At 47.9% G+C, this 27,875-nt stretch overlaps 1 pseudogene; it reads right to left on the reverse strand.

Annotated features, from left to right (window-relative positions):
- LOC109454210 (ribosome biogenesis protein NSA2 homolog) overlaps positions 1 to 27,875 on the reverse strand; it is a 174,099-nt pseudogene that overhangs the window by 139,398 nt on the left and 6,826 nt on the right.

The raw sequence follows: 27,875 nt of genomic DNA on the forward strand, positions 1-27,875 counted from the left end.
TGTTTCTCTCATTTTTCAGACAGAAAAACTATGGCCTAGAGAAGAGAAAAGATAGTGACTTATGTCAATCCTGCTGCCAGTAAAAGGATGGATCCTACCTTTTATTATGTTAAATCCTAAGCCCTTGCCAATAAAAGACAGCCATCACTTCCCATCTGATGATGGTGCCTGGGAGTGGAGGCTCCCAGCTTTCTATAAGGAGTGGCTTAGAGGAAAGGGAGGAGGTTCTTGATACAGTGTTTTCGTATTAGTTTATATAAGATTGAGAAAATGCTGACTGTCCGTATCAAAGATGGAGGGAGCGGTCACTGCGGAGCTAGTCAGACTAGCAAGGGCAGAGTGGGCTGGCCGCCAGGATCAGCTTGAGGTAAATGGTTCAAGGCTGAGGCTGTGAGTGGCACTCATGTGCTGGAGATTCATGGTGCTGGTTTCGGGGCCAGTGAACCTGGAGCCTAAGGGCTGAATAGTGTGTGCGCCAATCAAAAGATAATCCTAGCTAAATTTCCATCATGCTATGAGACTTATTTTCAGTGTGATTTTTAAATAAAAAATATCTTTAGAAGTTTAATTGAGTATTATAGGGTTTTTTGTGTGTGTGTTTGTTTGTTTTTAAGGAGGGTGCAGCTCATAGTGGCCCATGTGGGAATCGGACAACCAACCTTGGTGTTATCAGCACACCACGCTCTAACCAACTGAGCGAACCGGCCACCCTCAATTAATATAGAATTATCTCCATCTTTCAGCCAGAGAAATACATCGCCCATTGAAAAATTTGTCACATAGAAGAAACATATTCTAAAGAAGGTATTGTAAGAATTCTAGAAGGCACTGTAAAGCATATTGACTGAAAAGAATTAGGGGCTCTGGGCTTGAACACTAAATTGACCACTGCAGTATGCCTATGGGCAACCCACTCATCTTTGCTTTAGTTTCCTCACCTGTAAGACCAGGGGGTTACGTCTGAGGACAAATTGACAGTCATTCCCAACTCTGCAGCGCTCTGAATCTGAGAACCTCTCATCAGTGTGTACGCGTGGTGAGATGGAGGAGAAGGAAAAGATATCCGCCTTGCCACGGAAGACGGGGCACTGACTATGAGCTTTGGTGGACGCATGGACACAAATTGTCACTCAGTAGGGAGTACCCTGACCCCAGTGGGCCAGACGGCCCAGCCCCACTACATAAAGGGGACTTATAGGGGAGCTGCTTTATGTAGCAATAGGAGGGCCACTTGTGTCTTCATGAAAGTATACAGAGGGTCCTTCCTGTTCCTTGGCATTTATTTACTGTGGATAATTTATTGTGGAAATATGAGATGGATGGTTAGGGAAGGAGAGAACAAACAAACTTACCTTCCTCGCCTGCCTTAACGGGTTTGAATTCCTACTTGTACTCACTGAAATGTCTATAATTTACTTTTCAGTTTTGCAATGTTTATGGCTTTTATGTCATTTGAAGGTTATTTATAACAATTATATAAGGAAGCAAAGTGCCATAAACTGAAGTAATTTACTGTAAAATATCTGCAATGCTAAAATATCAAACGGTGTATTACTGTCATGCTAGTACCGCTCTTAGAAAAAGGAAAAGGAAAAAAAAAAATAAAGTTGAAAAATATAGCCCCCTACCCCATCAGCCAGTCTGTTACATTCGTCTTGCTGAGAGTTATAAACTCTAAAGCAACTGGCAAGTATTAATTTAATTTTTTTGAGGGAGGGGTGGGCATAGAGAGGACATGGGCACTTGGGACAGCACTCATGATTGAGGTGGGCTATTTTGGAGCAAGAGGATGAGAAGGCAGCCAGGTGTAGTGGGAATCAAGTCAGCCATGACTTTCGCTCCTTTCACTAAATCCTCATGGCCTCCTGGAGCCGGGAAAGGCAGCAGGGAGAGAACTGGGGAGTGATGAATCTGAGTCTAGCTTGTTAGTTTCAGAAAGCCAACTAAGTGACCTGAGATGTCGAGTCACTGAGAGATTGAGGTCTGACACTGGGAGAGGGGAGACACTCCCAAAAGGCCCTGGGCCCTTTGCAAGACCATGGCCCGGTAAAACCACTTTTTACCACCTGTCCTTTCATTTATCGATTCAACAAACATCAGAAACCTACTATGGGTCAGGTGTTGGAAACGCAAGACAGCTGCAGCCTGGAGGGAACGTGAAAACTGAACTGTGGAGATAGGTTTGCCATAAAGCTGATACGCCAGTCTGAACTTGCAACAGTTAGCTTATTGAAGCACCCAACGAGCATATGGCTGTGCCACGGGAATATGAAGAGAGTGCTTGCTCTAGAACACGGCAGGGCAGCCTGCTCTTTGAGTAAGTGGCTGGTCTCAGAGCTGGTAGGGAGGGATCACTTCACAGACAACTACCCCTTCCTTTGCTCCTGCTGTGGAAAGAAAACGGAGATTTTGCTAGGTCAATGCATGCAATGCCCTCCTTAGAGGAAAGCTGCCTTGTGGTCATTTATCAACCTGATCTAGCCACAAGGAGACTAATGAATTTCAGGTTCATCCCCTGCATGGAAACAAGGGCATGAGGACTCTAGGGACCGCCTCTCAGTCCCAAACCCCTTGCCTGAGTGCTGGAGAGGTGGACATAGATTTTTCTCAGTTACTGAAATAGGAGGATGCTAAGGAGAGGAGCAGCTTGGTGTTACAGGGAGGCTATTTGGACTCTGTCTACTAGGTGTCATTTAGTGGGTGGCAAGAAAGGCAGCTTTTCTGCCCCCAAATCTTTCCTCCCCTCTGGTACACACACACAAAATCCTTCAAATCCACAGCACCTAAAAAATCCTTCATTATCTCCGAAGGTTAACTTACCTCCTCCCTATAAGGACCTCTTGGGGGTGTGTGTGTGTGTGTGTTTGCTTGCTTTTTAAAATAAATACATTTATTGAAATATGGCCTATATCCAAAACAGTGAAACCACCTGACAAATGATCACAAAGTGAACGTACCCACGTAAGCACCACTCACGTCAAGGAGGAGAACAGCCTCCGTCCCCCAGAACTGCTCTGTGCTGCTTCCTGGTCATCGCCCCGCCTCCCTCAGAGGGCGTCACTATTATGACACCTGTCCAGCATGTCCCCTTTGGTTTGGCTTCACTGCTTCAGCATCGATGTTTGGAAAGACGTCCTTGCTGTTGCTTGTAATAGGAGTTTATTCATTTTCATTGCTGTATACTATTCCATTACAAGATCATACCACAAACTATCCATCCTATTGTTGATGGATGTTAACGTTATTTCCAGTTTGCTTTTATGAGGAGTAATGCGGCTGTAAACATTCTTACATATATGAGGTCGGACAATTAAGTTCGCGAAATCATCCTAGAAAAGGTGCTCCATACCTCATTGCTGAATATCACTATGGTCACCTTCGAAGTACTCCCCTTGGGAAGCTATGCACCCACGCCAGGACTAGTCCACCCTTCAAGGAAATTTTGGGACTGTTTTTCTGGAATGGCCATCAGAGCTGTCGTCGTATTAACCTTGACGTTCTGAATGTCATCAAAATGTCTTCCTTTCAATATTTCCTTTATCTTCGGGTAAAGAAATAAGTCATTGGGGGCCAGATCAGGTGAGTAGGGAGGGTGTTCCCATACAGTTATTTGTTTCCTGGCTAAAAACTCCCTCACAGACAGTGCCCTGTGAGCTGGTGCATTGTCGTGATGCAAGAGCCGTCAATTGTTGGCGAAAAGTTCAGGTCATTTTCGTCTTTTTCACGCAGCCTTTTCAGCACTTCCAAATTGTAAACTTGGTTAACTGTTTGTCCAGTTGGTACAAATTCATAATGAATAATCCCTCTGATATCAAAATGGTTAGCAACATCGTTGCAACAAGTTCCCAAACTTAATTGTCAGACCTTGTATATCTTTAGGTGCACATATGTATACATTTCTGAGAGGTATATACCTAGAAGTGGGATTGCTGAGTCACAGGGTATGTGTATGTTAAGCTTTATTACATATTTAATAGTGCATTGTTCCAACTTACATTTTTCTGAACGCTGGATGAGAGTTGTGGTTATTTTACTGCCCCATTAACACCTGGCATTGTCAGTCGTTTACATTTTCGCCATGGTGATGAGTGCATTGGTGTCTCCTTGTGTGTATAGTTGTTGATTTTATATATCAACTCTACTGAAATATAATTTACATAAACCCGTTTTAAATGCGCAATTTGATGAATTTTGACAAATGTATACTTCTGAGTAACCATCACCCCAATCCAGATAGAAAACAGTTTATCATCCCAGAAAGTTGTGCCCCTTTGTAGTCAATCTTTGTCCCCAGCCACCCAGCTACCCCCCCCCCCCCACCAAGATAACCACTGATCTGAACTCTATCACCCCAGGTCACTTGTGCTGTTTGAGAACTTAATGTAAATGGGGTCATCACAGGATGTAGGCTCTTGTGTCTGGCTTATTTGATTCAACAGCGTAGTTTTGAGATTCATCCATACTGTTGCTCTGTGCTGTGTATCAGTAGTTTGCCCTTTTTACTGCAGAAGCGTATTCCACTGTCAATAGGTCACAACTAGTTTATCCACTTACCCTTGACAGACATTAGGTTGCTTCTTCCTTTGGGCTGTTGCAAATAAGCTGCTGTAGACAGTTATGTTTGCATCTTTTGGGGAGCATATGTTTTCATTTCTCTTAGATAAATAAGAATGGAATTGCTGGGTTATAGGTGAGGTATATGTTTAACTTTAGACAAAACTGAAAACAGTTTCCCAAAGCACTTATGCCACTTTGCATTTTTTTCCATCAGTGTATGGGTGTCCCAGTTGCTCCAATGCTTACCAACGCTGGGTGCTATATTCACAGACATTCTAGCACACACGAAGAGCTGTCTCCTTGTATTTTTACTTTGCAGTTTCCTGAAGTCTGATTAGGTTGAGTATCTTTTAAAAATGTGTATTGTCCATTTGGATATCTTGTTTTGTGAAGGGCCTGTTATGACTTTTACCATTGTTGAATTTTGGGTTGTCTCTCTTTCACTTATTGAATGTTAGGAGTTATTTATATACCATGTATATATGTCCTTTGTTGGTTATATGTTAAAAATAGTTACTATAGGATTTTTTAATTTTTTTTACAAGACAAATCCTGCTGGACTAGAGAACATGCTGACTCACGTCCATGTAAGTTAATGTTTAAAATCAATTCTGTTCTTAGGGAAGGAATTAGACTGCAGGGTTTATTGAACTATGAAGAAGGCAGGAAAAGGAGGAAGAAGAATTAGCCATCCCAATAGATTTTGCGTAGAGAAAGGAACACACATGTTGCTGCCGTGAAAAAGGCTTTGGTACTTGGCATGGCAAATGCTTCAACATGTATGCAACTGGCAGTGGCTGCGTAGGCTGGGCAGGATTATAGTTGAATTTGGATTTCATGGGAATTAGTGTTGCGGCTGATAATGAAATCTGTCATTGGCCCTGTAGTGGGGAGGGGCGTGTCACCTGCCAAATCCGATATAGAACTTGGAATTTCAGAACTCTAAGAAACCTGGGAATTATCCATTCCCATCCCTTTCATTTTGCAAATGAAAAAGAATTAAAATCCAGAGCAAAGTGAGTTACCTAATGTCACCACATTGTGTCTATACCCTAAGGGCTGATATAATCTACTCTGGGTCTGAAAAATGAGACTGTACATTACTTAGCATCCTAATAGGCAATTTGTGATATTGATCAGAGAATGTAATATGCAGTCTTCTCCTCAAGAAATGCTCAATTGGATTGGGAGGGGAGGCATCACCACAGAATGGTGTGAGAACAGTGGACAGGGCTTTATTATCAAGCGTAAGCACAGAGTTTCCATTTAGTCCAGAGAGCTCGGGCAGTGACTAGCTTTGATGGCCTGGCAGAGGTCCTGGCAGGACTTTCCTACCCAGGCCTTTGCCCTCCAAAGGGTCTTCAGAGTCTACTTCTTCTCCTGCGTCCAAACACGTGTTTGTCTGTTGGTGAGCCGCAATCTTGAAGGCCTGCGCTGATGTGGGTTTGCAGGCATTTCAACAAGAGTGGGTGCTCAGTAAACACATGTCCACTGACGGATGGCTTGAGCTTGTTGAGAATAGCAGCTGGGAAGAGAAAGTGTACTAGCCTTCAATGCCCTTCCCAAGGGCCGTGAGTCGAGGAGACTCCGACATGGAATGTGCAGGAGATGAGGATCTGCTGAGACAGGTCATTTTCAAGGGGCACGGATGCTACAGGTCAGCACTCAATGCATTTGCCCCACAAACTAGCAGGTTTGCAAGAAAAGCAAATACTGCTTCTGAAGAGTAAGCAATAATAAACATGGATATTTGTATACTATCGTCTTTTTATTAATGATCATAATAATAGGTGCTGCTTATGGAGACAATTCTGTTCTAGGCAGAGTTTAAGACACTTTACAGTTAACAAAATGCATTCACAAGCTTTTCTCATTTCATCCTGCAAGCATCCTATGACTTAGGCAGAATAAACAACGGTTTTATATTACAGATAACAAACGAGAGGTAACAGTCTCCTTGTATACAAGGCATGGAATTTGGAGGCAGACAGACCTGTGTTTAAATATTAATAACGTCTCAGTTTTATCATAGTTAATTTCATTTAATACTTATAATTGACCTGAGAAGTAGGTATGGTTATTTCCAGATCACAGATAAGGAAATGAAGACTCAGAAAGCTTAAAGAGCTGTAAGGATAAGTTTGTGACAGGCTTAGACTGAACCCAGGCCTCTAACTCCCAGGTGTATTATGATTATTTTTATCATTATCACTTTGATATCTTTCATCCATATTTTTTTCAGTGTGTATAATTTTCATACTTGTGATCCAGTTGTGTATACCGTTTCGTACAGAAAGGAGTTGTGTGGGGTTGGGCCTGTGTGTGTCCATTTAGGGCACTTGGCCCAGACAAAGAATAGACAGATGTTCCTGAGTACAGAAGGGAGGAGAGCTATGTCACCTGTCTGTGGATGAGCCCTTCCTGTCCCTGTCTCTCCGTGGGATTCTCTTCTCTAATATGTAAAATACAAGTGGTTCATTTTGTAAAGGGGTTGAAGTAAAGAAAATGAAGGTGAAACCACACCTATTGTGTGTTGGTCACTGCTGGGTGCAAAGATGGGCAAAGCATCGTCTCTGCCTGGAGGAGAGAGAGCTCCTCCCTGCAGGCTGCTGAGGCCAACATTTTGCCAAAATTCTAACCCCTCCCTGTCCACCAGTTACCCAGGCCTTCCTGCCGTGCACCCTTAATGGTTCATGCTTCACTTTCCCCTTTGCTTTCCTCTCCTCTCAAGTCCCAGCAAACCCTAGCAGTCAGTCTCCCATTCTGTCAGGGCCCTGCATCTCCTGGGCCAACCGGATATAGTCATCAGCACCAACGTACTCCTGGCGTGTGGGATTGCTGTGGTGCAGTCGGGGCTAAACGCAGCTGACAGCCGGGCAGGAGGGGGTTTGCGCCCAGCCGTATCACACGGTGGCTCTTGGGAAGGTACATGGCCTCGCGGTGCGTAGCTGCACTAAGTCTCAGTTTCCTCATCCATTATCACGAGGATAGTCATTTCTAAGACTCTGTATTAAGGCACGTCCATACAGATGCTAAAGCTCGCTGGCCACGGACAGGATCATTTTTGTTCTTGCACAAGAAGTGCCTTTGCAAAGATGGGCCTAAGGAGCTGACTCAGCATCGGCCGCCAGCCAGGGGTGCCTGCATCACTGACAAATTTCAGATAATGAGCTGGCCGTGGGCAGCCTCTTAAGCAAGTAGTACATGGTGGCCGTTCCCATTCTTCAGGGTGGACACTAGTTTCTACTGAGAAGTTCAGTCCTTGGGTTATCAAGATTGTTTTTTCTTTTCTTTCTCTCTCTCTCTCTCTCTCTCTCTCTCTCTCTCTCTCTCTCTCTTTCGTTCTTTCTTTCTTTGTTTCTTTTTCTTTTTTTTTAAGGAGGGTGCAGCTCACAGTGGCCCACGCAGGGATCAAACTGGCAACCTTGGTGTTATTAGCACCACGCTCTCACCAACTGAGCTAACCGGCCACCCCAAGGTTAGTATGTTGGTGGGAAACATGGGCCCCCCAGGATGTGAAATCAGTAACTCCTTGTTTGGTCTCTTCTTCTGGACCGGTGAGAGGGAAAAGAAAGCATGGATGTCCACTGATTATATGGGGTGGGGTGGGGGAAGGGGCTGGAGGATGAAGAACTCAGTCGAAACCATCGGGCTGACTGGAGGATCGCAAGGAGAGTAGCACGCAGAGTGACCACATTACAGCTCTGATGCTTACAAGATGCACGCCTGTGCACTGTGGGCAAATATAAAGCATGTCCAGGCCTGGTTTTTCATCTCTAAAAGGGGATGACAACACCAAACTACTTGGGTGTTATAGGGAGTTAAATGGGAACAGACATAAAACTCTTTTGTGCCCCCTCCCACGTGCACACCACCACTATCTTGGGTCCAGAAGGAGGGAGAGGACGCAGGACGTGAGAATAATGACCCTGCTTTGGAGGACCTCAAGCCCTGCTTCCTGGGTCCCCAGCTCTTGCTCTGTGGGCATTCTCATCCAGAGCCATGCTTGGCAGGTTCCTGTTCCTAGGAAGGACCCCACTCCTGAGCTATACTCCCAGCCTGCCATGATTGTCATGTGCCTGGGTTTCATGACACTGAAGGCAGTGTTGCTGCCCCAGATCATGCAGCAGCTGAGACTAAGGAAAGCGTGGCCTCAGGAGACTGGGCTCTGAGCTCCAGCTCTGCCATTCAGCAGCCCTGTCACAATGGGCGATGTCCCTCTTGCCTTCTCGAGTCCCCATCTGTCAAACGAAGGGTGGATTAAATGATCACTCAGGGTCATTTCCACCTTTAAAACTCTCTGACTCCTCAAAGGCCAAACAAGACAAAACCAAACGCTGGAACAGATAAACTCATCAAAATGACAAACTAACTCAGTTATTAGACGTAGGCATTGGAGAGAAGGCAGGAACGCTGACACAGTTCTCACTGCACAGACAATCTCTCCATCAACTTCCCCTCTCGTCTCTGGCCCCTGCCCCACTGCTAAGCTCTCCAAACTCAGGAAGAGCAGACAGAATGCCAGGCATCTGTGTGGAGGGGCTAAGGTGGAAGGGGCACCTGTTCATTGTATTGTATTGCTAAAGAACGGAGCTCTGTTTTCTCCCTGGCAATTCTAGGAAATCTTTGAGCCTGCTTGCCCCCACGGGGATGGCCTTTCCGAGTAGAGGGATAAATCTGATTTGCCTCTGAGATGCACTTGTTCAGGGAAGGAGCCTTGCAGTGCTGTTGGAGGTGGCTCGGTGAGCAATCAGTTCTGTCATCACTTTGTTGCATGACTTTGAAAAAGTTACTTAAACCCTTCCGGAACCTCAGTTTTCTCAACACGAAAATGGGTCTTATAGCTCTGCCTGCCTCAAAAGCACTGGCGTGCATGTCAAATTTTATTTTTTTAAATGCACTTGGAAGTCTTCCGTTAGGGCTGAAGCACCATGCAAGTGTCAGGTCTCGTCTTTGCCAAGATTACATCAGTATCAGACTCACTGTCGCCCCTCTTCCTCCTACGCTGTTACCTGGATGCTGGCACTTGTTCTGCAGACCATTAGAGCACCCTGTGCTTGGCAGCAAAGGTAAAGGAGCTGGGGACACTTGTGCCCTGGGCTGAGGGGGGAGGAGGCTGCGCTCAGAGCCCCCGGGGGGAACGCTGCATAGACGGGGCCATGCACCCCCCAGGGCAGCTCAGCACACTTGTCAGTGTGACTGTACCTGGGCGCGAGTCCCCTCTCCTGTGCTGCCTGGTGACAGGAGCCTGTCACCTGTCAGGACACGACAGAAATCCTGGGAGGGGAATGTAAAGCTCTCCCCAGAAGTGCCATTGTCTCCTCCCTTGCCCTTGAAGCAGCACCTGTGGCACCCATGCCTCCTGGTGCAGTAGCAGGCCTCTTCCCAGGGACAAGGCTGACTTAGAAGACAACACCTTGGCGCTCTTAATTTCATGGCCTCTGCCCAGCTTATGCAAAAGCACACATTACCCTGCAGTGCTAATCAGCCCACGGGTGCTTTGGAAGCTCTCAGAGACCAGGCGGCCACAACCACGGCAGCACTGGAGGCACAGCTCATGCAGCTCCCTGAGGTCTAACTGAGCCAGGGTTTCCTCAGGGCCTGCTGAGGGTGACACATTTCTGGGCAGAGGAGTGGGGGCTGCAACCCCACGCAGGGGCCTTGGAGAAACCCCCAGTGTCTGCTAAGTCGGGGCTGCTTGTCAGGGTCAGGCAGCAAATTGTTTTCCACCCGAGAGCGTTTATTTCAGACGCGGTGCTCATGACCATCTCTAGATAAACCGAGTGCATTGCAAGTCATTAAGACCAATGACCTTTTAATTCCTGTTGCAGTCAAGAGGGCAGGCGCACACAGCAGGCTGATGACTCCATCTCTCCCTGAGCGCCACACACGTGTACCGCAGGTGCCCCTGGCCCAGCTGCCTTTGAGGACAGTCAAGGCCGAGGTCGGTAGAATGAGCTGCAACTCTCACAGCTGACCACTCATTAGGATGGGACTCTAGCATCGCTGTTTTCCTTTCTAGAGGGTTGTGGGTGGCGTGTGGTCTTCCTCAGAACCCTTAGGAGGTTCTGCTGCTGAGGGACCATCCCCGCACCTCAGGGCATGGCTGCTGCTGTCACGCGTCACACACAGGCCCTCACGTGGACAACATAGTCCTCTCCTCACCTCCTGTAGCCTTGCAAAGCTTCCCATCCAAAGGCTGATGCAGGGCCGCAGGGCTGAGAAGGTTTGCTTTAGGGTCGCTGAGCCCAGAATGTAGGTTGGGAGAGCCGTGCACCTGGGCGGCAGGGCAGCGGCTGTTTGGTGGCTAAGGATGTGCTGTGAAGCTGGTGCACGTCAGGGGTCACCTCCCAGTACTGCCCCCTCCCTGCTTATCTCCCTTCTCTCCTTCGATCAACCTTTCTCTCCCTTTCTCCCTCTCTTTGGCCACTTGCTCTCTCCGCCTCCCAAACACAGACACTCTCTCTGTGTCACCCCTAGTCAAGCACCCACTCTCTGAGTGGCCCTGGGGAAGACACTTCCCTCTCTACCACTTCCGTTCCTACCTATAAAAAACAAGCTTGGACTAGAGATTCTCAGAAGGACCTTTTTGCGCTAATAGGTAATGATTCAAAGCTTTTATGTTTTCTTTTTTCTTTAAGTTCCAGAATGGAAACTGGAAAGCAAATGAACAAAGTGCCAACAATCCTGGAAGCTCGAAACTCTTCTTTCCCCTGCAAAAAAAGTGATTTTGCTGGTCAGGGTTTCTCAAATATTAGATTTTCCTTTCACAGGCTGCGTGACAGGGTGACAGCTTTTCCTGGGACTCCAGGCCCACAGCCAGTGTGCTGGCTGAGCTCTGCTTCACTCACAGTGAACGGCTGTCTTTATTTGGATTTACTGGGTCATCTCACCATTGTTTTCCCGTAGTGGGTTGGGTGGGTCTCTGCTGTGACCCTTGTTTGAGTTGCTCTACAAGAACACAGCCGAGGAACGGTGCTATATGGCCTCGCCACACACCAACCGTGTGCATCAGCTCATGGGGGTCCATCTCAGCAATGAGCCAGGCCTGTGAGAGGCTGGGCAGGAGATCACTGTTCTCTGTTCATGACACTGAAGGAAGAGGGAGAACAGCTCCTCTCCATATGACCCTGAAGGTGTTACACAAACAGGAACTGAGCTACTGAATGAAGAAGTGTAGGCGGATAGAGAATTGTTGGGAGCAGCACCTGGAAAATCTGCCCGTGCCTGCCTGTCTCCCGGCGGCAGGAGTGATGCGTGTGTCTCCAGTTGGCTAACAAACTACACTAGACCTAGAAAAAGTGAAGCTGTTCAAAGAAGGAAAAAAAGAGGGACACACAGTTTAACCTGCCGGTGGTGACTATAGATAGAGAAATGATGATTATATGTGTCTAGAAGCTTCCTTTCAGCCAAAGCAAAAAGGGAAATATGGTGGATTTGTATAACAACTTTGATCTGATAGAAGGGAAAATAGCATCTTCAAGAGAGGCAAAGCCACCTCTCCCCACAACAGGTACCAATGACTAATCGGAGTATAGTTTGTAGCACCTTTGCAAAGAGCAAGGAGGACACAGGTGACCAGTGTCCTACACTGAGATTGTGGATTAGGGGGTGGAGAGGGTGAGGATTGGGGAACAGGTGTTGGTGCCACCCTGCAAGCGGGGGCTGCTCGTGGGGGAGGTGGCTGGGAGTGCAGAGCGCAGGTAGATGCCCTGCCTTCACCCTCCCTGTCCTGTCTCCTTGCCCCGCCACACAGTGACTCAGCTTTCTGGTTCCCAAATTGAGCAGAGGGAGGGGTCTGGGTGGGAACACAGCCAGGTTGGTAGTACAGACGCTGCACCGAAACAGCTGGGAGATTTAAGAGAAGCTTGGAGAGAAGTAAACTGGATTTCTATTTCTTGTTAAAACGCTCCTTTAATGTGAAAGCCTTTCTGTTAAATGAAGGGGAAAGGGAACTCTTGGACAAGTAGTAGCCATAAAAGAAAGGGAACAAAAGGAGGAAATGGCTGAAATGGGTTTTGTTGCTCCAGATACATGGAGATGTATAGCTGGGCTGATGGATGGAGCCCCGTGGCACTTGCAGCAAAGAGCCTAAAACAAAAAAGGAGCTGGTGAGTAGAGGAGGAAAGAGGCTGGTCTCGTGTCTTGCGAACATTGCAGGGAGTTTAGTTGCTGAAAATACAATGGCCAGGTAAGATGCCTCTTACTGGGGAAGTGTTGGAAAAAGAAAAACTAATAACAGGACAACACTGGAGAGCACTTATGGCCATCCGTTTTAATTTGCCATTGCACATTCCCCTGGGCCAGCTCTGGTGACTGCAGCCCACAAGGAGAATTCAGAAGACAGGAGGGTCTCAAGCCATTGGATGGAAAATAAACTGGACTTGCTGAATGAATCTGAGAACCACCATCCATGTCCAATCTAACTCCCCAAATACACACACACACACACACACACACACACACACCTCGCACTTCAGAAAGGAACAAATAAGTTACAACAGCAAGACACACTTAGAAGTAAACCTGTCTAGCTGGAGGTACAGAGGAGCATAAATTCTGCGTGGGACCAATGAAATGAAGCCACTCTCCTACGGGAATGGTACTGGTTATTGCATCAGAGGTGACCTATAGCCACAGAAGACCTATAAATTCCAGTTTATAGAGTCTTTCTTCATTCGTACTGCAGGTAATTAAACTGTGGGGGCACGTCTCATAAACTTCAGGGGCTTCCCCATAAAGTCCCAGGCCACCAGATCGAGGGCAGAAAGAGTCAATCAGAAGCCCAGGGGCCCCAGCTGCAAAACCCACCCCGCACCGCTCCTTGGAACTGCTCCCCCCAACCTCAGAGTGGACTGTAGTGCTGGGCTCTCTGCAGCGGTCACCAGGAAATGGGGACAGGAAAGAGCTGCTAGGGTATGCCAGGGCTAGAAGCTGGGGTTCATAATGGAAGTGGAGCCTCACATTTCAATCCTTCTGTCTTCTGCTGTGCTCGGTATAAGATCTAAATGTCTGGTGCACAAGCCTGTCAGTGGACTGGCCATTATCCCTTCTGCGGCCACTCACAGTCCCTGAAAAGCTCTCTGCCTTTGCTAATGCCCCTCCTTCTCTCCTTCCAGGAATCACCCCTCCCTTCCTTTCCTGCTCCCAGGGAAACAGCAGGCTCAGGCTGCCCCCCTCCCCTGCCCTGCAGCATATACTCAGCCCTACCCCCAGGGAGACTCAGTTTCCCCTTCTGTGGGGTTCTGGCATTGCTGCTAGTTGTGCCTTTTTCCTTGTAAACTAGGGGTGCTTGAGTGCCAGGAATTCAGGGTTCATCTATGAATACCTGGGGATGAGTAAGTAATTGTGAAAGAAGGGATAGATGTCAGGATCTCATCACGGGCAGGAAAGAAGAGGTGGCGCCAGCATCAGGTGGTCCGGACAGACCTGTCACCCCCAGCCTTCCTCCAGCACCCACAGCCCCTCGCCACTCTCAGCCTGCAGTGGTCAGAATAGAAACCAGGGTCCTTTTTTCCTTTGTTCTTTACATCGGCCACCAGGAGAAGGCCAGGGCTTCCAGGTGACCCCCACCCCATCGCTAGGATAATAATCTTCAAACAATTCTAAAGGCAGAGGGTCAGCCCCCTGTCACTCTTGCCCCCTATGCCCAGGCACGTCCTGTCACTCTTGCCTGCTTTGCTTTATAGTACTTATCGCTGCCTGAGACACTGTGCATTTTATTTCTTTGTCTCCTCTTGCTAGAATGTTAGCTCTTTGAAGCCAGAACTCTGTCATTTTCTTTACTGCCTTAGCCTTGTCTGTGGGGGCAGCCTAGTTAAGTGACGGTGAATAAGTGAATGAAGGCAGGGGTTCTCACACTCGATATCATTGCTGCCAAGGTCACTCATCCCTTCTGGATTAGACCTACAGCTCCACCTTCATGGCCCTCGGGGAACCAGGCCTGGGTCTTGGCAGAAATGAGTCAAAGCTAATACTATTTATTTTGGGGGCTCCTCTAACTATCCTCCTTTGATTCCTACCTCCTGGTACATGCCAATCCCCACCTCCCCCCAGAGTCCAGGTCCCAGTTTCTTTTGCTGTCCTGCGAGGGCACCACTTAGATGTGCTTAGTCCCCTGGGCCTGCTCCAGGGCACCGCGAAAACCTTGAGCATTTCGTCACCCGCATCTGACATCATGCTCCGGGTGAAGGCGCCTAGAGATGGACCAGTCCTTGCACACAGCTGGACCAGGGGTCCGTCCCACCTCCACACTTGGCTTCTCCTGGCTAACTTGGGAAAAAGAATGCCGTGCCAAGTAGAAGGTCAGAAACTAACGTGCATGAAAGCTGGAGATTTCTATGTCCATGATCTCACTATTTCACGACATTGTTTAGGGGTCAAAAATTGTAAGTAAGTTTTTAAAATCAGGTAAATGAAGCACATCAGACATCTTGTCCAAGGTCACAGAGCTGGTAAGGAGCAGAGCTTCAAGTATAGGTCTCTTTGGCTCTACAGGCCAGTCTCTCTTTCATGGAGTCACACCGATGTGGAGGAAAGGCCATCAATTGCATTTATTTTGGCACCTGTTTTGAGTGTGATGTCTGCTGTGGACTTCTTGGATATTGCATTACTTTGGAGAGCTCAACCTGGCTGAAGTGGCATGGATGTGACTCCTGGGAATGTTGGAACAGAAAAGGGTCTTGAGAGATCATGGAGGGTCCAACCCACCCATTATATAGATAAAGAAACGGAGGCCCAAACTGTCCCAGACAGTGTGCATTCTGGCCCCAACTGGCCTGGACATGGTTGTATCCAGATTCTCATCAATAATGAGGAGAATGGTGTTCAGAACCTCAGTCTTATATTTTCTAGCTTGTATGAACCTCTAATCCCCTCCCACCCCTGCCAGGTCTGCTTTTTTTATGGCTTTGGCACAGCAGAGGGAGATCAGCCATCAGTCTTTCCCAATATACCTTCCCTAAGTTGGGACATGGGACTCACTGGACTGGTCAAATCCTGCCCAGATGAGGTTTCCCAAAGTGTCGGAGGTGGGCTAGTCCCCGAGGGAATCAGGGCCAGCAGGCAAGGGGGTACGGGCTGGGGAGCAGCTGACCTGTGCCAAGAGGGTGGTGACAGGTGACACTGGAAACAGAGGAGGGGGGCATTCTGAACACAATCAGGGTCCCCGCAGGTCCCAGATTGATTATTCCTCCAGAAAGGACCCTTTTCCCATTTTCTAAGGGCTGCCTTGCCTTTGAAAGGGAAGCAGTGAGGTAGAGGAACGTGCCTGGCAAAACTCATGCCACCTCACCTCTTTAAGTCCGCTGGTGGGGCCACAAATCAGGCAGCCTCAGAAGCCACCTGGGGATGGGGGTTTACAGTCCTCTGTTGAAAATCTAGCTCTTGGCCTGTTTCGGCCTCATAAGCAGACCTGCCCACGTAGAACCCAGACACCGGAGTGGTTGATTTACGCCTTTAATACCACGAGCTTCATTTAGCCAGTCTGGAAAACACATTTTGTCGTGAGAAGCTAAAGTTTTTCTTTCCTCGTCCATCCTCACCAGACATTCATTTTGATGGTGGGTTTGTAGCTTCTGTTTTCTCTGCTCCTTTTCCGATGGGTCTATCCTTCGTCTCAGGCAGTGTCCATTCTGGCCCCAGCTGGCTAGGCCTCTCCCCTGCCCTCTCCAGGAGGAAGGGGGTTGGGGCTAAAAGCTGGATGGGAAAGGTATGGAAAGCTGGTTGAGATTTAAATTTTTTCCCCAAAAACATTGTAGATAGAATGGCAATTACTCTCCCCGACTGCAGAAAAAAATTGCAACACCCTAACAATTTCACCCATTAAAATTTATCCAAATAAATACATGGTTTTCACACTTGCAATTAAACTTATATAGAGGCTTAAAAATACTTTTACTCAGTATCATTTCGTTTGTAGAAAGCCAAATGAATTTCTTGGTACTTCCCTTGGTAAATACCAAGTACTTGGTAGCGAAGTTATATTTTGTAGGGAGAGGGAGGGCAATACAAATTTGTAGACTTTTTTTTTATCGCAAGATATCCTTAATCATTTTCCAGGACAACAAACAGCAGAATGGCACATATGATAGCTTGAGAGCACCACCAGCTCCACTCTCCCGTGGGTCCCAGTTCATTTTCTTTTCATGGATTCTCCATAAGTTATACATCAAACCGTGCTCTGCGAATTCTTTTAGATATCTCACTTTTAAGTTGTTATGTCTTGGTTTGGCTCTGTTTTTCCTTCTATCTTTTTTCTTCCTTTTTCATTTGCTCTTAGTTCTTTTCATAAGATTGTGCATCCCTCTGCCCACACCTCCCCCCACACACATTCAGCTCCCTCAGCCTTTTGTACGCACCCATGCTATTTTTTTCTCAGCCATGAAAGCGCTTATTCTGAAGTCGCCGAGTTCACTGGTGTCTATAAACCTGGTGGGGGTGGGGGAAGAGGAAAGTTCAGTTTATTGTCCCATCTTCACCAAGAGGACTTTGTGTCTCAGCAAGGCTGGTGCTTGTTAAGGTGACAGGTGACCTGGTCTAAGCCCACAGATGGACTCCCTGTGCTCTTGCCCGGTCATGCTGGGAAACCAGCATGGTCAGGTGGACTTCAGGGTCTCCAAGGGAGAGCCACAGGGATGTTACAGGTATATGAGGGCTGTGTGCCATCCAGAAAGTGAGAGGAGAAGGCAGTTATGGGACAGGACAGGGTAAGCTTAGAGCTCAGAGATGGTCCAGGCAGGTGGACCAGTCAGGTTACTGGTGCCTGTATCTTCTTGGGGAGTACAGCTCTAATGGCTTGAAGCCAGCTCTGAGGATGACAATGACAGAGCACAGAAGGTGCCCACCTCTCCTTCCCATCCCCTTGTCTGAGTGTGCTCCTGGTGTGGAGACAGGGTGAGTCTAGAAGGAGGAAATGCTGGAGGACAGCAAGGCTGTGGCAAACTGTTCGCTGTTCCATGAAGAACCTCTTTTGACGTCAAGGGAATGGAGCATAGAAAGAAGCCATAGTGATAGCTACGCTTCCCCTTCCTCCTCTTCTGTTCCACCCCAGGGCCCATAAGGACACTGAGGCTGGGTGGGGGGGTGGGGAGGTACTCTTGTCCGTATTTCATGTTGTGTGTGCGTGTTCTTGTTCTGTTTCTTTCTCTCTTCAAATCTCTCTCTTATAAAGACACAACGGTCTCCTGTCTAGCAGGCACTCTTTCTACCACCCATCCTGCTCCCCAATCAGTGACAAATGATGTTACCGGGGCGCCTGCTCAAGGCTTTGTGCTCTTAATGAGAAAAGGGAGGGCAGAGCAAGCCAGGCCAGGACTCGAGAAGTGGTGTCCTGGAGGTGTCTCCCACCCGCCCCCTGACTCACTGACGCCTCCTCACCCCCACCAGCCCACACCACCTCCATTCTGTCTGTTGGCCAGAGACGGGCTGTAATCAGCCCACCCTGTTCGGGTTCCTAGGAGAAAAGGGAGCTGGGAAGTCACCTGCGACAGCTGCAGCAAGGGGGTAGGGTGAGGATGGGGTTGCTCAGAAGAGTGGACAGTAGAGAGAGGGGCTGAGAAGGAGAGTGAGGGAAAGGAGAAAGGAAGTGGGAGGAAGAGGAAGAACGAGGCAGATGAAGGAATAGATAACAAGAAAGGCAGGAACAGGAGAGAGGAGGAGACTGGAGACTCAGAAATGACAGCATGTGTTCGGGTGGGTGCGACATGAAATGGGAGGAACAGAAAGGCTGCGTGCATCACAGCACGACCTCCAAAACAGCACTCGAGGGACAGTTTTCCTTTGGAATCTGGCTCTGGGGGGGTGGGGTAGAGCCTGGGGAGAAAAATACCTTTATTTCCCCCCAACTCCCAGCTGATTGCGCTCCATTTCTTTTTTCCTCATCTCAAAAAAAAAAAAAAAAAAAATGCGATTACTATTTTGCTCTCAGTCAAATGGGATCCATCTAATTAAAATCGCTTTGTAAGTAAGCATCAAGAAAGAGGGGGAAACATGTGTGTCTGGGTGCTTGGAACTGGGGACAGCCTCCAAGCTCACTGTGTCTTTTTTGGTAGGAGAGTGGGTTTTGTTTCCCTGAGGAAAAATGCCCCCACTCCCCCTCCCCCCACTGTTTTCATTGGCATGAAAGGGAGAACAGTTCTGTGGATGGGGACCCAGCAGGTTGCTGCCTGCTGTCTGCTTTGCATGCGGAAGGCCCACTGTGACTTGATACTGTGTGATAATCCGAGGAGGGTGGGTGTGCACGGGGAGTGTGGGGGGTGCTTTATGAGCATGTGCAAAACCACTTTGCTAAGAAATAAATGATCTTTTCCCTCCGCACGATGGCAAGATGCTACCTTCGGAATCTTCTCCTGACAGTGGCGATAGTGGCAGAGCGAGCATAATTTCCCATGTCCTCATTGAGGTGGTTATTTATATAATTCTGTGCCCTAGTCCAAGTCCTCTGTGTGTGTGTGTGTGTGTGTGTATGTGTGTGTGTGTGTGTGTGTAACTTTGCTGGCTGCTGCAGCTTTTGCAACGAAATAATTACTTTTGTGCCAAGTACTTAGGTAACAAGATAAACAAGAAGCAACATAAATGGAATGTAAATATGGAACAAGTGTCTGTGAAGGGAAAGCAGCCTGGGGAGAAAGAGCCTGGCATGGTTTTCTGCATCTAGTAAATCCCCAGGGAGCCTAGAAAGCTGCCTCATCCACCCTCAATAGGTCTGTGACTCTTCAGGAAAGGGCTGGCTGCTGCCCAAACTAGGTGGTTCGGTGAATGTTGGGAGGAGAGGCGACGGTCAAGGATTAGGACTCACTTCATATTATGGACAAGGGCGTGGGAGACCCCTTGCTGGGGAAGAACAAGGCACTGCTTGAAAGCTATGTCTGGTCCCAGCTCTGATACCCATTCTCTGAGTGACCTTGAGCAAGTCATTTCTATTCCCTGCATCTCAATGGACTCATTTCTCTATTTTTTTCTATTTGTATATATTTTTAATATTAAAAAAAAAAATTCAGTTACAGTTGACACAATATTGTATTAGTTTCCAGTGTACAACAGAGTGATTAGACATTTATATAACTTACGAAGTGATCACCCTGATAAATCCAGTACCCGTCTGACACCTTACCTAGTTATTACAATGTTACTGACTATATGCCCCATGCTATACTCCATGTCCCTATGACTCTTTTGTAACTACCAGTTTGTACCTCTTAATTCCCTCCCACCTTGTCACCTGGTAACCATCAAAATGCTCTCTGTACCTATGAGCTTGTTTCTGTTTTGTTTATTCATTTAGCCTGCTATCCAGAGTCCACATATAAGTGAAATCACATGACATTTGTCTTTCTGTCTGACTTACACCACTTAGCACAATGCCCTCAAGGTCCATCCTCCATGGACTCATTTCTAACATGAGGGATGAAATTGGGTGAGCTCATGGACCGCCCCCAACTCTATGTAACCCCTACCAAACATTTTCATGACTGAATAGACTTTGGAATCCATGACTGAGAAATTAGAAAGTGTGGAGTCTAAATTCCAAGTGTGATCTGTGCCTGGCCAGGCAGTTGTCTTTTGATAATATCATCTGTAGCAGGTTAAATAGTTCATTATACCTCCCAAAAGAGATGTCGGCCTGAAACCTCCCATGAATGTGACCTTCTTTTGAAGAAAGAGTCTTTGCAGATATCAGTAAGTTAAGAATCTCACAACGAGATGGTCCTCGATTAGGGTGTACCCTGAATGCACTGCCAAGTCTTTATAAGAGAAGACAAAGGGACACAGACACAGAGATACCTGGAAGAAGGCCATGTGAAGACAGAGGCAGACATTGGAGTGATGGGGCCACAAGCCAAGGAATGCTTGGGGCTCCCCCAGAAGCTGGAAGAGACAGGAAGATTCTCCCCTCGAGTCTTTGGAGGGAGCATGGCCCCGCTGACACCTTGATTTCTGAGTTCCAGCTTCGAAAACTGCAAGAGAACACATTTCTGTTGTTTTAAGCCACCCAGGTTGTGGTGATTTGTTACAGCAACTACAGGAAGTTCATACCCCATCCATAATCCTGAAAGAAACACCCATCTTCTTCATGTGGTCTCCTCTCTCTCACAGCGTAGAAGATGAAAATCTATCCAAGTGGGCATAACAAGAAAAAAAGAAAGGAGACCTGGCGCAAAAGAAGGACAAGAGGCCTCACTCTACCCAGAGCCTGTGTCATCAGGAGGGTTCCAGCTGTGGTAAAATGGCCTCTGTCACAGTGAGACCTGGATCCCAACCTTCTCACTGTTTCCACGGAGCTGTGTGAGCTGGACCAGTCACTCACCTTTCTGGATCTCAAGTTCTTTGCATGGAAAATGGGAGTGTGGGTCAGTGGCTCTCAAACTTATCATGCCAACTGTTGTGCCATGTCCCATAATTATCCTAACATGAAATCCAAAAACAATGCCATCTCGATGATATAACCTATCTGTATTTCTAATTAGACAAATAAATGTGATGTACTAGCAGTGACATGAAGAAGGAGGAATAAAGGGAAAGTAATTTATAATAAAATAAATGTTTTTTCACTGTGTAAGTGATGGGTGTGTCTACACCAGAAAATACTGTAAGGCAGTCCGACTGTAAGGCAGTCCGTAAAGGTGTCACTACTTATCAGGTCGCCATGAATGCAGGGGGACAAATGGGGACTGATCCAGGTGTGTTGCTTTGATAGCTCAAATAGCATAAAGAGCATCGCCATCGGTGGCATGATTTTCTAAAATGGTGAACAACTCTTGGAAAACTAAATAACACAATCTTCCCTTGATTTACAAGGAAGTTGCATTTCTGGAACCTACAGTATATATTAAAACCATATTTTAACACCTAATATGGTTTCATGTCATAAAATGCAGTTAAGTTCTGGGCCCGCGTCATTATGAGCAGGCTTTTCACCTACGTGCATGTCCTACAGGACATTCAGAAGTCACGCGGCGGCAGGACACTCCCGCCTTGGGATGACTTCCCCACACAATGCAGCGTATCTTGCCTTCCCGCTCCCTGCCAGGAATGCCATCACTGCCACCCCATCACCAGGATGAGGGGTAAGTAAAAATGTCTCCTCAGATCCCCAGCTTATCCCTGAGGAAGGTGCCAACCTCCTTGAAAACAGACTCAACATCCTTCTAAGGTCTCGCCTCGCCCTGTGCTAAACTCCATGTGAACTCACCTTCTCTGCACCACTGCAAATGCTATCAGTGACTAAAGCGTCAATCAACAACTGTTCATTGAACTCACAACCTTTGCTCTGCACAGCACTGAAGCGAGAGATGAGGTAAAACATTCATTTGCCCAAGTAGGGCTCGGAATGCTCTGAAGAGTGGGACCAAGCTCTCCTTCCTCTTCCCAACCTTCCCTCCTCCCTCCTTCCTCTTCCCTTTCTTTCTTATTTCACTTTTTTCCCCTTTGGTTTTTGTTCCCTCCCTTTTCTTTTTTTCCTCTTCTCTTCCTCTGCCACGTGCTTCCTCGACTCCAGTCTAGGGAAGCACATGGGCTGATGACGTAAGAATGGCCAGGATTAGGTGCATATTCAGATTCCTGGCTACCACTGCTCACAGAGATTCAGGTGCCAAAGGCCTCAGTCCTTTGCACAACGTAAATGGCGCCACTGTCAGCTCATTTTTAAAGGCTGTTTTGGAGCCTTGTATCTGGAGAATCATTTCAACTAGATAATCCTTGTAAACATTGTGGGGGCAGAGCCCCAGAAAGTAGTTTCCAGGCTCTCGGCCTCACATAGAAAGGTGTTGGCTCAGGTAGTAAATGGCCAACTGTGATTACATGGCCATCAGCTGTGGCTAGTTGGCCGTCAGCTGTAACCAGTGAGCCATTGACCACTAATATAACTGCTGCGGCTACGAAGGAGAGCCGAGGAGAGTGGAGGAGAGTAGAGGAGAGTGAAAGAGAGAAAGAACGGGGGCTAGCAAGAAGATGGCGGCTGGGCTGGCAAGCGTGGATGGCGGTTTGCGGACAGTGTGGATCCAGCCTCCAGTGAGAGTATAGTGCCGCCAGAGAGAATATAGTGGTATGACTCCCCCATCTATGGCTCCGTGGGTGTTCCTTTTTGGCCTCACCATATCCTGCGTTCTTGTATGGGGAGCGGGAGCAGAGACCCCACAGGCCGCCCCGCACGACACATGGCGCAGCGAGCAGGGTATGGTGCCGGCCAAAGCTCTCCGAAGGACGGTGGAGCAGTTTGTGCGTATGAACACTCAGTCTGAGGAAGACCAGGAGGGGCAGCTGCCGGAGAGCTGGACCCCCGTGGAGGGGTGGGAGGATGTGGACGGTTCCCCAACCAGCACAGGCCGGAGAAAGCGAAGGTCGTTGCAGCCCTGTGGGCCGGGGAAGTTCCCGCTCAGGCAGCCCGGATGCGGGACTTATAGTCCCAGGAGGTAACGCTTGCTGAGTCCTCCGTGGGAGATGAGGGTGAGGTCAAGGTCGTCCCTCACCCCCAGGACAGCCCTGGAAAATGACTATGGACTATGGGGAATTGCTTTCTATCCCTAATTTAATGGACCGCTTGACTGTTTGCTTGGGAACATACCACCATGTAGTGGAACTGGGGGATATTTGCTTTTGTGTCTTGACTGGCCGCCATTGCTAATATGTAAGCACCTTGATTGTGAGTCGCTATTGTTCCAGCAGGGTACCCTGAGAGGCACAGAGAGAGTGGCAGTGCCCTGAGAGCCCTGGCTGTGTCCAGGAAGTGTGGCTGTGCCCACAGAGAGTGGCAGTGCCCTGAGAAATCCTAGCTGTGCCCGGGGAAACTAGTGGTACCCTAAGAAATCCAGGAAGTCTGGCTGTGCCCAGAAGTACTGGTGGTGCCCTGAGAAACCCTGGCTGTGCCCAGAGAGCCTGGCTATGTCCAGGATATTGCATTCACCTCCAGGCTCCTCGCACAGGACCCCTCGCGGAAGACGCTTGTCGTGTAGATTGTGAGGCGAGAGCCTGTAGGGGTGGAGTGTGGGGGCAGAGCCCCAGAAAGTAGTTTCCAGGCTCTCGGCCTCACATAGAAAGGTGTTGGCTCAGGTAGTAAATGGCCAACTGTGATTGCATAGCCATCAGCTGTGGCTAGTTGGCCGTCAGCTGTAACCAGTGAGCCAATGGCCACTAATATAACTGCTGTGGCTATGCTAGCAGAGAGAGAAGGAAGAGAGAGAGAATGGGGGCTAGCAAGAAGATGGCGGCTGGGCTGGCAAGCGTGGATGGCGGTTTGCGGACAGTGTGGATCCAGCCTCCAGTGAGAGTATAGTGCCGCCGCCAGAGAGAATATAGTGGTATGACTCCCCTACCTATGGCTCCGTGGGTGTTCCTTTTTGGCCTCACCATGTCCTGCGTTCTTGTGTGGGGAGCGGGACCAGAGACCCTGCAGGCCTCCCCGCACGACACATGGAGTGGGAGCAGGGTCTCCTGCACGACAAACATGTACACATTACTTACTTGGAAAAATATGAAACTCAAAGAGTGCACCTTGGGCACAAGAGCAGTTATAGAAAATGGCTCTCCAGGAACAGACATCCGGGGCTAGATTGGGATCAGCTGGGGCCTCACACCACTTAGCAACTGGCAGGATCTCACAGGCAGGGCTATTGGTTTATGTCAGCTCACAATAGTTAGACGTGGCATTCAATAAGCAGCAAAGGTCAGCTACACAAGTGACTGGTACATGACAGTGGTTAATAATAAAAGGTAACATGCATCCAACCCAAACACGTCTGTGAATGGGAGAGACAGGGACCCATTTCTAACCAGGAGAAAAGAGGCAACGTGGAAGGGAGGCCGCTTGCCTTGGGATTGCAATTTTGCAGGTAATTGCTTGCTGCAAAGGTGGAGCTGAAGAGCTGGGTGGAGAAAGAAGCCTGGAGCAATGGAGAATGCGTTTGAGCCTGGCCAACCTGTATTTGACTCCCAGTCTTGTCCTTTCCTAGGGTCGGGGAACTTGGGCAAGCTGTAGAACCTCCTTCGTAAACTGAGGATAATGACATTCACTCTCCAAGACCGCTACGTGACAGTCGGGTTAATAACCCAACATAGGAGGCTTATTATGGTTCTAGCTAGCGGCTAATGCCCCGTGAATTTTAGTTCTGTCCTCCCACCAACCTCACTAACAAAAAGCTGAGTAGCAGGAAGGACAGTACAAAGCCAGAATAGCCTGGAACTGGCTGGTTGGGTGAATATGTGTCAGGGAGACGAAGACTAGGGAGGGGTTCTGAGAGTGACCTCAGGCCTGGCCTGGATGCCAACAGAATGGACCTAGAGTGAAGTCTGGCAGAAACTGGCCTCCAGGTAGAGGAAACACTTCCCTAGTCAAGGCTTCTCAGGTGAGTCTCTGCTGTGGAAGGGAAGCTTGGGAAGAATGTGAGGCATGTCTTGTGAGGCTCCTTCTAGCTCCAGAGCACCTGAGGTCATCACTTTTAATTTATCAACCTGAGCCTGGTGTACTCTAAAGCAGAGAGTCCCTCTAGAATCCTCTCTGCAGAAGAAGATGGATCTAGAATGCCTTAAGCTCGACCCATCTACAGCCTTCCAAGAACAAAGGGATTCGGCTCAGCGGCCTACATCCATCAGACCGCAAGCGCTTATTGAGTTTCTCCTCGGTATTTTATCTTCCTAAGTGCAAAGCTGATTATGTCACTTTCTTGCTTAAAGATTTCCATTGACTCCCCATCACCTACAGGATACAGTCTGAGATTCCTTAGTGTGGCTGAGAAATCCCTTCCATCTGAGCACGCTCAGCCTCCCCAAATGAGCACATGTGTGCTACACACCACCACATACAACAATACACCACCACACACCGTTACACAAGGAAGGCTTCTCCTCACACCCTGAGAGTATCATGCTTTCTCGGGTCCCTACCACTTGGGACATGCGTGTGTTCTGCTTTCATTCCTGTTCCATTTATTTTGTCACTAGGCAGATCTGTATCAAACATTATCACCGGTGTCGTGGCGCCCCAGCAACCACCAGCAGAGCTGGCCCCACTCCCAATCAAGGCTAATTATTCCTTGTTCTTTCTTATCTCTCCTCCTATAAGTCTGATTAAATGTATGTTGGTTTTCCTCACTCTATCCTCCAAGGCACTGACTTTCCTATTTCCCGGCTCTTTGTCTCCCTGTGCTGTATTCTGGTCTTCTTTAGCTCTATCTCCAGGTTTATGACTGAATGTGATCTGTTATTTATTGTGTTTCCAATTATGTTTTTAATTTCTAGAATTTTGTGTCTATCAAACCTGATGGGTTGATTTCAATAGCCTCTTGTTTATAAGCCATCCTAACAAACCTCACTTTTATTTCTTTAAACATGTTGTATTTGGGTGTTAGGGCTACCATAACAAAATGGTACAGGCTGGGTGGCTTGAACAAGAGAAATTTGTTTTCTCACAGTTTTAGGGGCTAGAAGTCTGAGATCAAGTTGTCAGTGGGTTTGGTTTCTCCTGAGGATTCTCTTCTTGGCTTGCAGATGGCCATCTTCTCGCTGAGGTCTCACATGGCTTGTGCTCTGTATATGCACAGCCCTGGTGTCCCTTTTTGTGTCCAAATTTCCTCTTCTTACAAGGACACCAGTGATAGTGGATTGGCACCCACCCAGATGGCCCCATTTAACCTTAATCCCCTCTTTCAAGGCCCTCTCTCTAAATTCATTCACATTGGGAGTTAGGGCTTCACCCGATGAATTTGCGGTTCACAATGCAGCCCATCACATACATGACCTGTACTTATTCTGTATTCCATTCCTTCTATTGTGCTGGTCTAAGTCTGTGGTTTGAATGTTGCTGCTGGCTCTTACTGTTGTAAATGGAGTGATTTTATGTTAGGAGCACATTTTCTCTGGCACTTTATGTTGGAATTCTTTGAGGCTTGTGTTTAATGGATGTTCCTACAGAGAATTACCTTTGCTTTTGGCAGGCACCTGGGGCACCTCTAACCTGCGGCCATTTAAAACTAAACTTTGAGTTTGGATGTTGTGGGTGTTTAGGGAGTGCAGGGGCGTGGTACACAGAGGTGGTCTGAGTTCAGCCCTTACCTCAGTAGAGGGTGGGTTTCTAGTTAGCAATTCTCTGCGGAAACTTTATTTTTTATTACACCCAGATACAAGGCCAAGAAAGCCCCCAATTCCCGCCATTGTCTCCGCCTGGATGATTATGTTTTTGACGCTTATTCTCCATGACTGATGGATTGCATTCATGGCCTCAGTTCTTCCCCTTTGCTCTATTAGTTTCCTGGGACTGCAGCAATATGGCCACAAACTTGGTGGCTGAAAACAATAGAAATGTCTTGTAGCTCTGAAGGCCAGAAGTCTGAAATCGAGGTTTTGACAGAACCATGCTCCCTCTGAAGTTTCTAGAGGATGATCCTTCCTGCCTCTTCCAGCTTCTGGTGGTTCCTGGTATTATTATTTTTTGGCTTGTGGCTGCATCATTCCAAGCTCTGCCTCTGCCTTCAGATGGCGTTCTGCTGTGTGTGTCTCTTTCTGTTCTCTCCTCTTCTTATAAGGATACCAGTCATTGGAGTTAGCCTCTCTTTCCCCAAATCCAAGATAATTTCACCTTGAGAACAATAACTATGGGTAATTATATCTGCAAAGACCCTATTTCCCAATAAGGTCACATCCTGAGGTTCCAGGTGAACATGCATTTTTTGGGGAACACTCTTCAACCCACTGCACCTCCCTAGATACTTACCCTATGTCCTGTCACTCTGTAGGGACATCCCCCTCTGATTCTTATCCTAACTATGAGACTTTCTTTAAGCAATGGCATGTTACACGTCATGGCACAAACAGAGACTTGAAGACGTGCAGAAGCACTTCCATTTGTTCTCGCACTATGCCACTGCCATGGGAGGGCCACGCCCCAGGTCCCAAGCAGAGGCAGAGAGAAGCATGGAGCTCAGCAAGGTCACCTCAGTGGCCCCATCTAATAGGATCCTGGTGGACAGCAGTTGATCTGCATACATGTGAGCGGGCCCAACCAAGGCCAGCAGAACTTCACGGCTGCCATGCCAGAGGTGGGGGTGAGAAATGATCATTCCGTGTGCTACTGAGCAGTCATGGCTGTTCCTTACACAGCAGTGCTGTGCAATAGGCAAGTGCCACCCCTTCGAGCGGTCTCCCTTCTGGAGTCTGGGCTTTATGATGGGGGAAACTCTTCTATACCCTAGGCTTTGTATCATGTCCCCTGATGCTTCAGGAAAGCAAGGATCTGCAGATATCCTCCAGGGAAGCTCACCCACCGTCGTGGAGTCACACTTTCTTGTCAACTTCATATTTCACATGAAATTCCCTTATTTTTCTGACAA

This window comes from Rhinolophus sinicus, chromosome 15 (assembly GCF_057876585.1).
Source record: "Rhinolophus sinicus isolate RSI-liver-muscle chromosome 15, RSI-T2T, whole genome shotgun sequence".
Lineage (NCBI taxonomy): Eukaryota > Metazoa > Chordata > Mammalia > Chiroptera > Rhinolophidae > Rhinolophus > Rhinolophus sinicus.